The sequence below is a fragment of the Kogia breviceps genome, chromosome 19 (genome assembly GCF_026419965.1).
Source record: "Kogia breviceps isolate mKogBre1 chromosome 19, mKogBre1 haplotype 1, whole genome shotgun sequence".
Taxonomy (NCBI): domain Eukaryota; kingdom Metazoa; phylum Chordata; class Mammalia; order Artiodactyla; family Physeteridae; genus Kogia; species Kogia breviceps.
In genome coordinates this window covers 4,089,963-4,107,391 of record NC_081328.1, presented here as the reverse complement: position 1 = coordinate 4,107,391, position 17,429 = coordinate 4,089,963, and the positions used below count along the sequence as shown (strand labels likewise).

General features: G+C 45.7%; 1 long non-coding RNA gene across 1 annotated transcript in view; it reads right to left on the bottom strand.

The window, feature by feature from the left end:
• Positions 1-1,214: 1,214 nt before the first annotated feature.
• Positions 1,215-17,429, bottom strand: part of LOC131746817 (uncharacterized) — a 420,909-nt gene continuing 404,694 nt past the window's right edge. The window contains exon 5 of the long non-coding RNA XR_010838306.1: positions 1,215-1,397. This is a non-coding gene — a long non-coding RNA (uncharacterized lncRNA). The remainder of the gene's footprint in view (positions 1,398-17,429) is intronic.

Below are 17,429 nucleotides of genomic sequence, written 5' to 3'. Positions count from 1 at the left end.
CTCTGGCACCTCCTGGTAGCCAGTGGCTTCAAGCTTCCTTCTGGCATTTTCTACAACCTTAACGTTTGCACCCAAATTAGCACTCTCACCACTCAAATTCATTCTTGGCTCTCACGTAAAAGCCATATTAAAATCCTTATTCTATTAGCGCTCATTATTCCGGCTTCCAGAAATCTGATTAAAGTCATAAAGTGGGAAAAGAATGTCCATGGAAGTCAGTCTGCTGCCTTTAAGTAGCGGAAGATTTTGGATACGTAATTCCGTTCCCTTGGCTTCAGCTTTCTCATCCGTGCTACCTAGTGTATAATGTCTATTGTACATTAAGGGAATTTTCTGAAAAGTGAATCCATACAACAATACAAATGGTTGAAATTTCACTTTATACTTTCTGATATATGTGTGTGTGTGTGTGTGTGTGTGTGTGTGTGTATATTGCACATTCTTGTTATAGATCAAATAAATCAGTTGCATTCAGCCTTTCTGTTGATGAAGTGAAAAGTGTCAAGTAGTGGTGAGGCGATTCTGGGAGGATTAGAAAGAGTGATTTTCCTGCCATCAAGGTATAATCACCACATACACTCACACTCCGTCACACACACACACCTACATGTGTCCTGAGAGCCATATCCCACCTGCTCTGGACTATCAGAGCAAAAAAGTCTTGTTGACACACTTGGGCAACTCCTTGGTGAGACCCTTAAGTCCTTTGGTTGGCCATCAGGGCACGGGATGGATGTCCTGACAGTGCAAGACAGCAGCAGTAATAAATGACATGCAAGGGGTTTGAAATACAGGGCGAAACCTTGGTTATTTATGCCGAAGCACTGCGAAGCTCTAAGAGAAAGGAAATCTGGCATAAACCTCTGCATTTCCTTTCCCCACCTCTGGGACAAGACCCTGAAATCCACACACCTTGGAAAAATGCAAAACATCTCGTGGATCTATGCCCCTCCCTGTTGGTTTTAAGCACTATAATATACAGAGATGACGGACAGCCGGGAGACCCTGTCGCTGTTCCTCAGCCAAGCTGCCCAGTGCTGTTGTAAGACACTCCCATCAGAGAGACAGGAAATGAAGAGCCTGTTTCCTTTTTGTCCAAACTTTTTGGCAGGATCCTAATTTTTCAGTCTCCTTTATTCTCAGAACACAGCTAATATATGTCACTTACCCTAAATGTACCTGAGGGACCCTTGGGGTCACAGGAGCAGCAGCTTCAGGACAGACAATTAACGTCCGGAAGCTTGTCACATCCATCCGATCAAAAGCAGATGGTAATAATGCAGGATGAGATCTTGAAATATTAGACACAGGTTTTCCTCTTTTGCTGTGTGACTTCCTCTCACCAGGACAGATAGAACACTCCACTTCGGTGTATCAGGACAGGGATATGTCAGCAGCTGTGCCAAAAGGAAGAAGAACTGAGTCAGCTTTGGATCAAAATTGATTCTGCAAACTCCTGGCAGGAACAACGGTGTACAAGAAAAAGAACTTTAAGTCACAAGGACCTCAAAATTAGGAGTTTCAAGAGCATACATGGTCCAGCAGATGTTCTCATATATCTCTCTGAAATGAGAGGTAGACAAACAGCTGAGTTATCCTGCCCGTGTACTGGGCAGATTTCAAAGGCTGGGAGGAGAGAGGACCGTTAGAAGAGAGGAAGGAGGTTAGAGGCTGGTTAGGAGTGATGCTGCTGGACTCTCTACCCACCTGGTCCTCAGGCAGGTCAGCAGGATAATAGTTGCAGGTAGGCTGGAGGAGTAAGGCCGTGGCCTCCGCGTCTCTTCCCTGGGGAGCCTGGGGAGGTAAAAACGCCGTCCTCTGCTCAGCAGAGCGCGGGGGCCGCGGAGCGGAAATGCCGAGAGGTGCGTCTCAAGGACCCAGAGTCTTCAGTCTCCAGAACGGCACCAGAGAAGGGCTGAAGGTCTGCCTTGCTCCCCTCCCCCCTCTGCCAGAGAAACACAGAAAAGGCTGCCCGGGAGCTCAACAGGCGTGTATTAAGAGGCCTTTTGTCTGGGGCGGGAAGGATGAAGCAACAGGCTGAGTGGTCAGGTAACTGCAGAAATGACGGGACCAAGGGAGGACAAGCCAGCGACTGCCAGCTCTGACCCACAGCGACGGAGGGACAGACACTCCTCCGTCCTCCAAAACACACACACACGGACACAGACACACACACACACACAGACACACACACAGACACACACACACACGGACACACACACACAGACACACACACAGACACAGACACACACACACACAGACACAGACAGACACACACACCCTGCCTTGGCACTTGGCAAGAAACTGAAATACAAAATGCTACAGGAATTGGGAGAATCCCAAAATTCACACATTCAATGACTTGTTTCTTGAGATTCTATACATCGTTTTAGGTTCCTGGGGATAGAAAGGAATAGAAAAAATTGTTCCACCCAGTGGCATAGGATCTTAAAAGAGAAGATAGGATTAGCTAGAGATAATAAAGTAATGTCTTGAAAAGGCGAGTTTGTGGCCTGAGATCGTTATTCATTCCCCAGGGATCTCGGGGTTGGGGCAGGAGTCAGGAAACACAAAGAGAGAAACATGGATGTTTTGCTCTGGTTTACTTGGCTTGAGGGCCTGATTTGCCAGCGTGATGCACAGTATATGCTTCATCTCTCCTTGCTGGGCCCCTGCAGCCAACTTTCTGGTAGTCTAACGTCCGAGCAAGAAAGAAGCAGAACCATCTTGATAGGTGACTCGGGATAGAGGCAGACGTCATGGGACTAAGTAAGATCTCTCTCAGCCCTAGACTCTGATCTTGATCTTGTCATGCTGCCCGGTGCTCACCCTCGTGGAGTTTGTGTATTGGTTCTTCCAGAAGGACTCAGCTCCTGGCCCAGATGCCCAGATGCCCTCCAAGTGCCGGCTTCTTGCTCCTGAGCGACTAGCGGCCCTAGTTTCTAAGTCCTGGCTCCCTGAGGCTGATGGAGTATTGCCAACTCTGGTTTGATGGAAACCATATGTTTGTAACTTCATGTCAGTGTCAGGTGGCAGGACATGGAGTAGAAGCCACGGCTTCTTGTCCCGAGGGGTCTTTGCTTGCCGTGGGCTTGTAAAGATCAGCCCCACAGTTTGCTGGGATAACCCAGCGTCCCTGAACTCCATACAGAAAGTCCTTCTGCTAGACGCGCATTTGCTCTTGTCCTTCCCGACAAGAAGGCAGAATAGCCGTCTCAGAATCGCAGCACCGCGCTGCCCGCCCCGACACTGCTCCCTGCAGGGACGCAGTTCACCTGGAAGGCAGTGAGGATGAATCCGGGCTTTGTTCCACGTGGTGGTAGAAAACACTAGTCACCAAACTCAAAGTCACCCCGAGTGCCTGCTGCTGGTTATAAACAAAGAGGAGGGCCTGAGATGGGCAGAGTCTAGGGCCAGGACCACTCCCTCGGGCCTGAGCGTAGGGGGGCACAAAGGCCCCTATTGTTTACACTGGGCCTGTCTGATGCCCAGTCAGGAAGCCCCCTGCGCAAACGGAGTGGCCTCTGCCAGCCCTCGGGGACCTGGGGAGTACATTCGCCCAGCCTTCGGTCTGCGTGTTTAGACGCATGCCACACCGAATTTCTTCTGGGAGGAAAAGCTGTTTCAGATGACCATGAATAGCAGCTTTCATCAGCTGTCACTCCCCATTAGGGCCAGCGTGATGTGGAAATGTACTAGAAGCTGGAGTGGAAGCAGCTTTTTCTATTCTAAACACTTATTGACTTCATTTATCCTTTCAAAAAAGTTAATCAGTCCATTTGACTTTCACCGCCCCCCCCCCCAATCTGGCTTAGGTTCATCTGACTCTCTGGGGCAGAGAAAATTGGTACCTTAAGGCCAGACCTGGGTGGAACTAAGGATGCCAATCTAGATGGTTCTGGGGCTCCATTTTAGTGCTGTTTCCCTTGGGGCAACCAGCTGTGGGCCTCAGCTTCCTCATATGGACTTGGCCTCAAAGAGACAGGATATGTTTTCTGGGTTAGGAGAAATGGGATAATGTCCCTGTGGGCAGGTATTCTGTCTTACATTTGTCATTAGGAGTAGTGATGGGCTCGCTTCAGTGGCATTTGGTAAACCAGCTCCCTTAGGAAAAACAAAAGGAAGGAAAGAAGAAAAAGAAAGAAAGGAAAAGAAAGAAGAAGGAAAGAAAGAAAAGAAGGAAAAAGAAAAAGAAAAGGAAAGAAAGAAAAAGAGAAGGAAGGAAGGAAGGGAGAAAGAAAGACCATATTTGTAGTATTTGCCCATTTCCACAGTATGAATACTCTCACCATGGTTGGGTTCAAGGTAGCAGCGTGAGCTCACTGCAGCTGGGAAGAGATGCAAGCTGTTGGCTCTGGTGAGCCAGGAGGGGTCCATTCCAGCCCACCACTGGTGCGTGGACCTGTTGGTTGGTTATACAAAGCTGTGTGATGGGTACAGGCCCAGGAACTTCTGATTGATCTGTATTCTTCAAGACAGCCCAGACGATAAAAGAGCTCTTGATCTGAGCTATGGAGGGGGCAGGAGTGACTGGCTGTAGCCCAAGCTAGCAGACATAATGTACTTTAAGCTCCAGCCTAAGACTAAACAGGTCAGAAGGGTCATTCATCAGCCATTCAAGATGTTGACCAGGCAGTGGGGACACAGGCCAAAGCCTCGTGTTTGATCCTCAACATCCGGCTTATGTTTGGCCACAACATAGAGAAATGCAAAACTGGGAACCAGGACTTGTTCATGCAGCCTTGATGGAAAGCAGATTCTGTTGTGCTGGGCAAGAGAAGGAATCTAACACCTTTGGAGAAAAATGACCCTCGCTAGGAATTTTCTCTATAAGCTGCTACGGCTAAAGTAAACTTTCACAAAGCCAACTGGACTTGCCCGATCACCACTGATTCATTTAAGGATTAGTGCTTGGTTCAAGGCAACTGTGTGTGGGGTGTCTGGGGTGATCTCGGGTGAACACCTCCTGTAGGGGCACTTGTACAGCGTGGTGGCAAAGTGGTCCGATCGGGTCCTCTTTGGAGAAACATATAAATGTCAACATAGACAAGGTGAGTCGTTGGCCCCCAGTCTCTCTCTGTGGAGGGGGAGAAGCTGCTCTTCCAGTGAAATGAGGGGCCTATCTGGTGCCATAACAGCTGGACCCTGGCTCGCCTTCCCTTGTGTCCTTATCACAGTGCCTGGGTCTGCCTCGATTTCTATCCCGGAGTGAAACCAGTCCTGCGCTTAAGGAAACTGCAATCTAGGAATGTAAGTTTTGTATATAAATAGCTAGTATACAAAGAACAACAAAGAAATTGTCAGGTGTCACGAAGGGCGTGGAGAAGGGTGGGGTAGCTTAGGTGGTCGAGTGATTGGAAAAAGGAATCTTAAAGACACAGCGCTGCAACTGGGCCTTGAAAGGGTCACAGTATGAAGACCTGCAGAGAAATTAGGAGGGAAGGACAACAGGAGAACATTCCAGAAAGCATGAGCCAGTGTATCAGAGTCAGGCAGGCACGGACAGTAAACTGGGGAGCAGGAAATGAAGGAAGGAATCACAGAAAATAATATCAAAAATTAAAAAAATCCAGACAGACTGTGGCAAGACAAATAGTAAGTTAATGAAATTTTTTGACCAGGAGGGAGTTTCTGGAAGACGACCTCGGTGATAGGGTGAAGCCAGGAACATAAGAGAAATGGGATCCTTTTCGCTGATCCATCCAGAGACAATCTGACATTGAAACTTCTCCTGATCAGGATGCCATACTCATTAAAAGACGACAACGAATGTGACATCTGGCATCGATGAAAAGGGTACGGGAGCCATTTGACACTAGCTCTGGAAGTAAGTTACCTCTGCCCAGACAGCCTGCCAGGGCCTGGGTATCTGCCGCGGGGAAAGATGGTCCCTACGACCGTGTGAAGCCGGCGTGAATCCCTAAAGGAGGAGGAGATTACTAGGATTCGCTCATTAAATTCTTCTTTCTGTTTTTCCTTTTGAAAACTTTTCTTATGAAAGAAATGGAATAGATTCATCACGGGGTGGCTGCCAAAAGTGACGTAAAACCATCCAGCACCGCGTCTGTAGGAACGGCTTAGAAACGCTTTCCCAACATGACTCATTTCACTTTGAAATGCTCAAGTACAAAGTCCTCTGCCATGATGGACCTGTCAGAAGGCAGAGGTGGCGGAGCAGTGGGGTCAGAGGCTCTGGAGCCAGACTGTCTAGTGTGTCGTGCCCTCCATCGCTTGCCTCCTTCGAAAACTGCCGCTATCCCTTAGCTACCCCAGGCCTCGGCTTCCTCTTCCATAAACCAACGTGGAGGTTACTGCCAACACTAAGTGAACCCGCACGTGCACTTAGGATAATACCTAACCCATGATAAGCAAGCAATAAATAGTAGCCAGGGGTTCCTGTCACCGTCTCTGGACTGTGACCTTCATCGCTATCAGAGGGAAGTTTGCTCACCCCTTGAACATCCAGAACGGAGCCGGACATGTTTGTGCCTCTGGAATCGAGCTGTAGCGGTGCCTGGCCTGCTGCTCAGAAGAGGAGAAGTTGTCTTAATGCAGCCCCTTTTAGGCAGTGGACAACAAGGGGTTTTAGATGTTTTCTATCAGAGTCACCCCCGGAGGGCTCCCTGGAGCCTTTATGCTCCCACAAGGTCTCCTGAATTGCTCTAGACCTCCCCGCTCACCCTTCCTCCCCCCCCCCCCACGCCAGGCTGAGCCCCCGGGGGTCAGGGGGAGATGGAAGGGGGGAGCGCATCCGCCAGGTGTCCTGTAACGGGAGCATAAAGAATTCCCCGTCTTTACCGCTTTCCTGGGAGAACACATTTCCTTTTAAAGCAGCCAGATCTGGTTTTTTTTTTTTTTCTTCCGAACATTTTTAGGTCACCACCAACATCTATTAACAGGTTTTGCAGCAAAGCTTTAAAGAACGCTTCATTTTGTGCTGGTGTCGAGTTAGGAGAGGGAGATCTGGGCCCCAGACCCCACAGCTGCTCACCAGCCCAACACACGTTCTGTTCTGAGGCTGATTTTATTCCAAGATAATCTATCTACCCTCCCCCACCCCTTTTTTAAACCAATGCACATATACAACTCATGAGAGGACTTCACTTGATCTACATTTTCCTTCTTCCTCATTCAGAATTTGCTCTCTCTCCTATAGGCCTACCATCTCAGTCCAGCTTTCTTCAAACATACCTGCCGTTCTCCCAGTTTTAAGACAAATAAGTCCTGGGGATGTAATGTATGACGCGGTGACTCTGGCTAACGATACCGTCTCGCCTATTGGAAAGTTGCTAAGAGTAGATCTTAAAAGTTCTCATCACAGGAAAAAATGTGTAACAGTTCAAGGTGATGGATGTTAACTAGACTTATTGTGGCAATCATTTCGCATTATATACATTTATCAAATCATTGTTATATACCTTAAACTAATAGAGTTATATGTCAGTTACCTGTCAATAAAATGGGAAAAATGTTTTGTTTGTTTTTTAAAAAACATCATTCTCCAGTCATAGGGAGAATGAGAATAGGAGTATCTTCTTCCTCAATTTCCCCTTGGTCCAAAGTAAGTGTTTTGAAGGAAAAAGTAACTAATCCCTGTTCTTCACATAATCTCCTCAATATTTTTTAAAAACCAAATCCATAGATGTGCATAGTTAATTTACAAGAGGGCGGGAGGCAGGTGTGCGTGTGTGTGGATACAGAATGGGAAGGGAGCAGTAGCAGTGAGCCTAGGGGTCCTCGTCTCGCGCCCTCCCCTGCCCCACAGATAGAATTTCTGAAGAGTTTACAATTGTGTAGACAGATGGCGAAAAAATGCAACTTCCCGATTTACTCATTGGGGCAGGATGTGCTCAGTCCTGCCCACGGACGGTGGATTAGTCACGCCATCCACCGGGAACTCCGGGGTTTGTGTGAGCGATGTCCGGCTGGGGAGAGCAGCCTTCTGAAATAGACCGGGAGTTAGGGAGTAGAGCCTTCCCCGCCAAAGCAGCTCACGCCTCACAACCTTGATGCCCTCATCTCTTCCCAAGCGCCTTTGGGTGATGCTCTTTTCACGGGGTCTTATCTCCTTTGGTTCTTTGCTTTCTCTCACCTGACCCTCATCGTGCCCCCATCACAGTGAGTTTGGCACGCATTAAATCCCTGCACACACTCACCCTTCCGCTTGCCAGAGCTCGGGCTTGCTCTGTTCTACATTCTGGCTCTGTGAGTTGGATCAAACCCGTCTGCGCTCACATCACAGGTGGTTTGCAGTGACATCGGGAAGCGTGTCTCACTCCTAGCCTTGAGCTGAGCCCAGCTATGCTACACAACACAGTGGTATTAATTCCTTCCCCCCACATCTGAAGCCCCAGTTCTTGAATGTGAATGCCTCATGCTCTCTGTACTGGGTTCCCAGGTAAATCACAAGGAACAAAAGCAGAGCAGGCAGCTTCAGCAGCCGGTGGGCTGAAGAGACGGTGGCTGGGGGCACAGTGCGCTCGGAAACGGGGTAGGTGGGGAAGGTGAGATGAGTCTGAAAGTCATTCCAGTGGCATTAGGCAAATTACAGAGTCCACAAAGCCAGGTCCGAATTGACACCCGGAAGTCAGAGCCAGGACTGAATCAGGTATGGAATTGTTACTGGCATCCAACAACTTCTAGAAGTACTAGGCTCTCTTCTTTCCACTCCTTACAAAGAAAATAAAATTTCATTCACGTGCCAATGGATAGAGTTTGAAGTCACAAGAATAAAGTCAAGAACCCTTGTTTTCTCATGGAGAGTCCATCTAGGATTTCTCTTTACCTCCAAATGGTTAATAGAATAAGAGGGGTCGAAGGGGTCTTCTCCTCTGTTTCCTTAGAAGGTCAAGGAAATCAGGATGTGACCACTAGAGAGAAGGACGAGGTTGACCACTTGGGGGCTTTGTCTAGGTCTTCGGGAAGCCACCATGGTTAACTCCAAAGATCTTGTTGAATTCCACGAGTAAATGAAATTGAAAGTTAACTGAGGTTTTCTGCATGGCATTTAACATTTAATTGACAGTCCTGTGCGTTTGTTTACGCCTCTGGCCAATCCTATTGAATTCCTGGACTTGGGTCCAGGGGCTTGGGAAAGGATCAAGTTGCATGGCTGTCTTTCAAATCCTAAGTTGTTAGAAAGCTATAAAATTTAATGTATCTTCTGTTTCTCATGGAAAAGGTCGTGTGGGTTGTGGATATAATTAGGATTGAAGCGGAACATTTTTCAGTGACAGTCATTGGAATCACTGATTTCATTGAGGTGTTTCTTTTTTCATTCCTTTCACGTTTTTTGCTTGGAGCACAGGCAAAAAAAGACCCTGTGATTTGCCGAATTCTTTAATGTCACCCCACCTTCCCTATTACGGCCCTTCAGAATGCTACAATGCATCACCCAAAGGCACAGGGAGAAGGAATTGATGTACCCACCAGGCCTGGAATGGAAGTTGAAATCTCAGAACACGTCATAAATCTGGGAGGGCTCTCATGCCTGTTGGCAGACTCCTGGCCCCTGAGCCCTACGTCAGGTTGAAGAGCAACTTTCCTTGAAGAATCTCAACTATAAAGCATGATCCACTGTGCAAGAAGAAGGTCCCGGAAGGCCAGCTGGGTCCGACTTCCATTGCTCTGTTGACAGGAGGTCAGTGTGTCCATCCGTGCTTTTTTATCTTTAGACAGTAAAAGAGAGACACAGACAGGCAGAAAAGCCTGTGCCGCTGACCTTCGTTAGTTAGCTTCGTGCTGGAGATGTGATAGTACGTCTGACCCCTTTGTGCTTCGAGGCTGCAGCGTCACCCACTGACACGGCGTGTACTGCCAAGCACGTGCTGCAACGTAGCTTTTCTTCATTGCTCTTGAATGTAGTGAAGCGGGAAAGAGAAGACAGGTCTTTGGATTCCTAGCCTCATCAGTGGCTAATGAATCAAGCGTTCCGTCCCGGGACGCCGCTGGTTTTAACTCGCAGTAGGTGCGGGATTTATTGGGGCAGACGGCGGTTATACGGGATGCGGTGTGTGCAGAGTTCCCCTGAGTTGGAGAGGTGCGTACCCACCGGGGCAGCCGGTGCTGCGGAACAGATGTACTTCCCGCCCTGGTTACTTCACCTGAGTTCTGTAACTAAAGAGCTCCCTGCTGACCAATTCCTCCAACACTTTAAAAGCACGTTTCCTGTGAAGGTCTTTGGGAGGTGAAGTAAAAGTGAAGGGGAAGCGCAGTGAGCGGCCGGATCGGGTTGCCTTGGGAAGTTTATTGCGATTCACACAGCGCTGTAGACCCTGCAGCCGGATCCACTCTGACGTGAAGTGGGAAACTTAGAGGGAAGCAATCTTGCCCCTTCCTCCACACGGCTTGTCCCCGCGGCGGGGGTGGAGCCCCTCCCAGCCCACACACGAGGGGCCGTGTTGGTGGTCAGAGCGCCTCCCGGGCCTCCCCAGGAGGCGAACTGCTGGTCCCGAGTGACGTTAATATCAGTGACAGCTCACATTTATCAAGTACCTGTCACTGGCCAAGCCCTGCTCTCGGAACCGGACGCCCGCAACTTTATTGAATCTTTAAAACAGTTCTGCAGATCTGCTGTCATTAATACCCCTGCTAACAAAAGAGAGAGAGTGAAGCAGATTGAAAACACGGTCATCTGACTCTGCGACCTCTGGAAACCCAGATATCTTCTGGGCACCTGTATTTCAGCTGTAGGTCTGGGAAGCTGAAATGTGATTAAGTTGAACATACTATAAAAGAGTAAGTTCCCATGTGAGACCCTGGATCTTGTCCATCTTCCCTTCCAAGCCTCACTTTTCCATTTTATTCCTAGAGTTCATTCCCTGAATTCTAGAGCAGGGAGGGCAAATAGGGTTATCACATGCGGGGGCTTCCGTCACTTGGTGTAGGAGGTTCCCAAAGCACGTGGCTGGGGAGGATTCTCGGGCATCGGGGTTCAGTACGTCAGAGCACGAAGATGAAAGAATGGCGTCTTCTGTGGGTACAGGCGGGAGCGGATGAGGCAGGGGAGGCGGGTTGAGACCATGCCCACAGCGGTGCCACTGTACCTCTCTTGACCCTTCCATAGGGACCTGAAACAGTAGATCAGTTCATTAACTTACGCATCCTGAGACGCTTCTCTGTGGTGGCATCGCGTTTTCTCGTGCCTTCACACCACCGGCAACAATCCCAGCCATCCCGGGAGGTTTGGGTCAAATGCCGTTATAGCCTGAGGGACGGTCCACGGTGGTGAGGCTGGAGATTCAAAGAAGAGTTTCACCAGCTACTGGCCTCCAATCAGAATTACTTTACTTGAATCTCCGTGTAAAATAATAAGGAATGTCCTATAAAGAAGCACCAGTGAATGACAGCGACAGACCCTGTATCGTACGAAACGGGTGCCATTTATTACATACAATATAAAACACAAACAAAAAATTTTTTTTTAAACAGAAATAACACGGAACAGAAAGTGTCCAGCAAAATACGTGAAGACAGATGTTTTAAACTCTTTAAACCTTTGTCACAGAAAACATACATATTTTATGTTACATAGAAAGAGATAGAAAACCTGGCGCAGTGATGCAATTTAATAAATACATTTAAAATGGGATTTTTCCAATTTTTAAGGTTAAAGTTTTTTTTTTTTTTTTTTGGCCTCACCCCATGGCATATGGGATCTTAGTTCCCTGAGCAGGGATCGAACCCGTGCCCCCTTAAAAAGAAAGGGTCACCACAATGTGGGTGATCCTTAGAGACATTATAAGTGAGGCAGCCCAGACACAAAAGGACAGATATTACATGATTCTACCATGAGGTACGTATAGGGGAGTCAAATTTACGGAGACAGAAACTAGGATAGAGACTACCTGGGCTGGGGAAGGGGATGGGGAGTTATTGTTTAATGGGTACAGAGTTTCTGTTTGGGCGGAGGACGTTTTAGAGATGGGTGGTGGTGACTGTCACAGGACAACATTGTGAATGTATTTAATGCCACCGGATTATACACTTCATGGTTAAGATGGTAGATTTTATGTGTATTTTACCAGAAAAAAGTTTTTTTAAGGACCCTGTTAAAAAAAAGAGAGTTCAAAAGATCCCTTGGAAACTAAGTAAATTCCCACAAATCCATGCCAACTGGATTTGATTATGAGGACCTCAGACAGAAGGCAATGGGTAGTACCTTTTCTGGTCCCTGAGGATAATCTTTGGGCAAACCCTAGACGCAGAAGGCATTTGTATGGTTGATCAAGAGGCAAGATGTGTGGTCCCCATTTCCAAATGGTTATCAGTGGTGCATTTTCTCAGTAGTAAAGGATTCACAGAGTGAGGTTCATCTTCTTCCTTTGCAAGCAGGGAATGAATGGTGCAGGAGGTGGGAAAAGCCAGAGTATAAACAATCCACGGAAAATAGCATACGTCAAAGGAAAAACATGGTCTGTCTGGACCAGATCAAAGTGATGATGAAGGATATGGTTATAACACAAGCATGAATGAGTTTCTCTCTAGCTGTATTTCACTGTTCAAGGTGGAGGCAGTCTGTAAATTAAAGACCCCAAATGGATGGATGAATATAGCCCCAAAGTAGAAACTGTTATGAAGGACCTTTTTTTTAAATTTTTTAATTTAATTTTTTTTTTATACAGCAGATTCTTATTAGTCATCAATTTACTACACATCAGTGTCTACATGTCAATACCAATCGCCCAGTTCATCCCCCCACACACACACAGCTTTACCCCCTTGGTGTCCAGACGTTTGTTCTCTATATCTGTGTCTCACTTTCTGCCCTGCAAACCAGTTCATCTGAACCATTTTTCTAGGTTCCACATATGTGCGTTAATATACGATATTTGTTTTTCTCTTTCTCACTTACTTCACTCTGTATGACAGTCTCTAGATCCATCCTCATCTCAACAAATGGCCCAATATCGTTCCTTTTTATGGCTGAGTAATATTCCATTGTATATATGTGCCACATCTTCTTTATCCATTCGTCTGTCGATGGGCACTTAGGTTGCTTCCATAACCTGGCTATTGTAAATAGTTCTGCAATGAACATTGTGGTACATGACCCTTTTTGAATTATGGTTTTCTCTGGGTATATGCCCAGTAGTGGGATTGTTGGGTCATATGGTAATTCTATTTTTAGTTTTTTAAGGAACCTCCATACTGTTCTCCATAGTGGCTGCACCAATTTACATTCCCACCAACAGTGCAAGAGGGTTCCCTTTTCTCCACACCCTCGCCAGCATTTATTGTTTGTAGACTTTCTGATGATGACCATTCTAAGCTGTATGAGGTGATACCTCACTGTAGTTTTGATTTGCATTTCTCTAATAATTAGTGATGTTGAGCAGCTTTTCATGTGCTTCTTGGCCATCTGTATGTCTTCTTTGGAGGAATGTCTATTTAGGTCTTCTGCCCATTTTTGGATTGGGTTGTTTGTTTTACTATTGAGTTGCATGAGCTGTTTATATATTTTGGAGATTAATCCTCTGTCTGTTGATTCGTTTCCAAATATTTTCTCCCATTCTGAGGGTTGTCTTTTTGTCTCGTTTATGGTTTCCTTTGCGGTGCAAAAGCTTTGAAGTTTCACTAGGTCCCATTTGTTTATTTTTGTTTTTATTTCCATTACTCTAGGAGGTGGATCAAAAAAGATCTTGCTGTGATTTATGTCAAAGAGTGTTCTTCCTATGTTTTCTCTAAGAGTTTTATAGTGTCCTGTCTTACATTTAGGTCTCTAATCGATTTTGAGTTTATTTTTGTGTATGGTGTTAGGGAGTGTTCTAATTTCATTCTTTTACATGTAGCTGCCCAGTTTTCCCAGCACCACTTATTGAAGAGACTATCTTTTCTCCATTGAATATCCTTGCCGCCTTTGTCATAGATTAGTTGACCATAGGTGCGTGGGTTTATCTCTGGGCTTTCTATCCTGTTCCATTGATCTATATTGCTGTTTTTGTGCCAGTACCATACTGTCTTGATTACTGTAGCTTTGTAGTATAGTCTGAAGTCAGGGAGTCTGATTCCTCCAGCTCTGTTTTTTCCCCTCAAGATTGCTTTGGCTATTGGGTGTCTTTTGTGTCTCCATACAAATTTTAAGAATTTTTGTTCTAGTTCCGTAAAAAATGCCATTGGTAATTTAGGACCTTTTTTTAAACAGAAGTTTTTTTGTTCAGAATCCAGAAAAGATAATGGCCTTACAGTCAAGGAGTGAGAATGCCAGGATTGCAGAGAAAATAGGAAGAAACACACAATTCAAGGGCAGTCGTCACGCCTCCGACATTGACAAATGCAGCTAAGTGATGGAGGAAGGAAAGGTTTGGTGACCAGCTAGCACTGATTCTTATTAATAAAAAGCAAATTTTGGTCACAGTTTTTAGTGGCCTATGGGAAATAGGTAAAGCAATTGATTTAATGATAAGCATTTTAAGAGACAGAAGAAAAATAATTGTGACAGCTCCAACCATAAAATGTTTCCAGACATTTCAGTTGGACTGAGCTTGACAGTACAGTTTATCCTGTGCATTTTTAAAAATAAATGAGAAAATTGAGGTTTAGTGGTACTGAATGATTCATGCAGGACTTCATCATTTCTGGTCAAATCAAGACCGTTCACAAAATAATCCACAGGACATGGGGTTTCATCATTAAGGCACAGAAAAAGATGATGAAATAAAACATCTTTTTTTTTTTTTTTTTTGCTTTTTTAAAGGAAGCTAGGGTTAAGAAAATGGATGGATTGGACAGGTCATGGATTCTTTTCAAGGCATATTTAACTTTGAAGTGTGAGATAAATCTAATGACTATATAATCATATTATTTATCAGTACGGCTCTATCCCTAGCCTCAAACAGTGAGTGGAGAAAAAAAATTTAAGTAATGTAGGAAGTGAGAAGGGCTCCTTAGGGAAGGGTCAGGAAACGGCAGACTCAGCACAGTTCTAGACACATAGCAGACATCACAGTGGCCAGAGCAGAAATAAAGGAGAGGACAGTAAAAAGAATGACGATCAGGCTAGAGAAACTGGAGCTAGAGTCAGTTAAGTAATGAAAATGTCATAGGAATAAATGGGCCTGAACAAGCAGGGAACAGACTGGTGAGAGAGCTAGAGACACACATCGAAGGACTGACGAGGGAAACAGACTCTGGGCATTGTTATCACACAGGAGATTTGCAGCTTAACTTAGGACACAGGATGATGGTGGTCAAAAGGGATCTGCCTCCAGTTTTTCCGTGTCTTCACTGTATTTGGCTCAGGCTAGCGGAGTTTATCGTTCCGTTCATACAGAACTTTTTACTCACGGCCTCATCAGATAGCAGAGGCCACAGAGTCTGAAAAGGAGCTCATTATTTACAGCTAGAGATGCAAGAAGAGCTAAACGTGTTCAGTACAGAACCATTTCACAGTTGGGAGCCAGTGCCATTTGGTGCTTTTGCATCTCAGCGGGTAAGAAGGGATCAGAAAGCTACGTCCCCAAGAAAGTTCTCGACTCCAGATGCTCAGGCGCTAGTGGGAAGGGGATTTTTCTCTAAAGAGAGCTTTTCCTAAAATGAAAAGGTACACTCTAAGGAAAGGTAAAGAAGATCAAAGAAGGTAGAATCAAGGCTAAGTCTGGAAATAAAAATAAGGTATCGTCCTGGGGCCAGATGGTTACAAAAAGGGAAAAGTAACAACTTAAGAGTCTCATTGAAAAGAAAGGCAAGAATCCAAAAAAATTAAAGATGCAAGATGAGTTTTGGCATAAAGATTTTGATACAAGAAAGTATTGCAGGGTAAAGGTCACCTAGAAGAAAGATGATATGGAAGTAAGAAGGGTGGGAAAAAAGGAGTGAAAAGATATTTGTAGGTTATTCAGTTGAGGGGAAATGTGGAGTTCGCTGGAAATGCTGAAGAGCTGTAATAGCCTAAACTTTCTTTTTTTAAATTTAGAAAGAAAGAAAGGAAAAAAAAAAACTGTTCAGGCCTAAATACGGTATAAAAGTGCTTTGACTCCTTCTATATAAAAGTCAGTTATTATTCTTCTAGAATATTTACTTGGACTTTTCACGACAGAGAACAAGTGATCTGGGGTCTAAGGGGTGAGATCACGTGGTCTGAAAGAAGAACTATGTTTTGCTCTAAAGGTATCGGTTGATAGTAACTCATCAGGAACTCCTGTTCCCTCTGAAAAACTGCACTGAAATGACTGCAGAATTGTCTTGCTTCTTACTGTTCCCTAGTTGACCAGCTGTTGCAGGCTTGCAATAAAGAAATCTGAGCTTAGATAAGGCTTTGTGGGAAAACAGGTGGGGGAAAAAGCCACTGCCCAGACCAGAGGCAGACAACCTTTCCGGAGTGGAATGCCAAGTTGCTGACCCTGGTTCTTCAGGTCAGGGAACCTGTGAAGCGTCCCTCCAAGAACAGCTCCAGCTCCAGTCCAAAACGTGCCCACAACTGTCACCTCTGTTTCACCCATCTTCCTGCGGGCCCTGTTTCCTAATGTAGATATTCTCTGGGAAAATGACACTCATCTGACCTGCGTCCGTCCGGGTGTCTGCATCGGATGGAGAGACTACTTTCCCTAGAGCTAAAGCTCCGAGTGGGCCACAAGGTTTTCCCCAGGGATCTGGAGTGTGAAGTGGACCCCATCAAGGATGGTGCTTCTGATGAGAGGGCAGAACTCAGACCAGTAGGGTTAAGCCCATAAGGACACAAGGGAACCGTGCACACAGGCAGGGTGAGGGGGCAGAAGTAACTTGGAAAGTCAAGGAAGCAGGGATCTAGGAGGTCGGAGGGGAAAAGGCACCTCACTTCTCTTTGTGATGAAAACAAGCCCCCAAGGATGGTAAACACTTGTATGATTACTATAAAGTGACTTTGGGTACGTGGACCATACCTAGTTGGACAAGGTCTAGACCAGACAGTAACCTGAATGTCCCTGAGGGATTATCCCCAGTTAGCGCCAATCTGACCTCATCACGTACCAGCCAGGCAGAGCTAACAAAGGATGCCGTTTCTCATCATATGTGATCCTTCGACTACACCTAAAATATCAGACCCAGGAATTGGGGGAGGAAAAGGACTCACAACAGAATGTATGACCCCTCTTTATTGTTATTTTTATTTTGACAGTAAAATTAGAGGAGAATTAAGATGTTGAGCCCCTATAGCTATTAAAAGAACACAACCAACTGTTGGAAATTTAACTAGATAATTAGGGTTACAGCCTGGAACATACTAAATATCCTGAATGTCCCACAACGGATTCATATATTAGAAGCAATTTCTATTTTCAGTTTTATTTCCTCCTGACTTAACGAAAATCGCTTATTTTATTACTCTGTATTTGAGGTTGCACTGCCTTGTAATTTTCCAAAATTCATTTTTTTAAGCTTTAAACGAAAGACCTGCCATTCCAAAATTTCATGCTGTGACAGACAGGTCTGTACTTTCCCTATCCATGCTT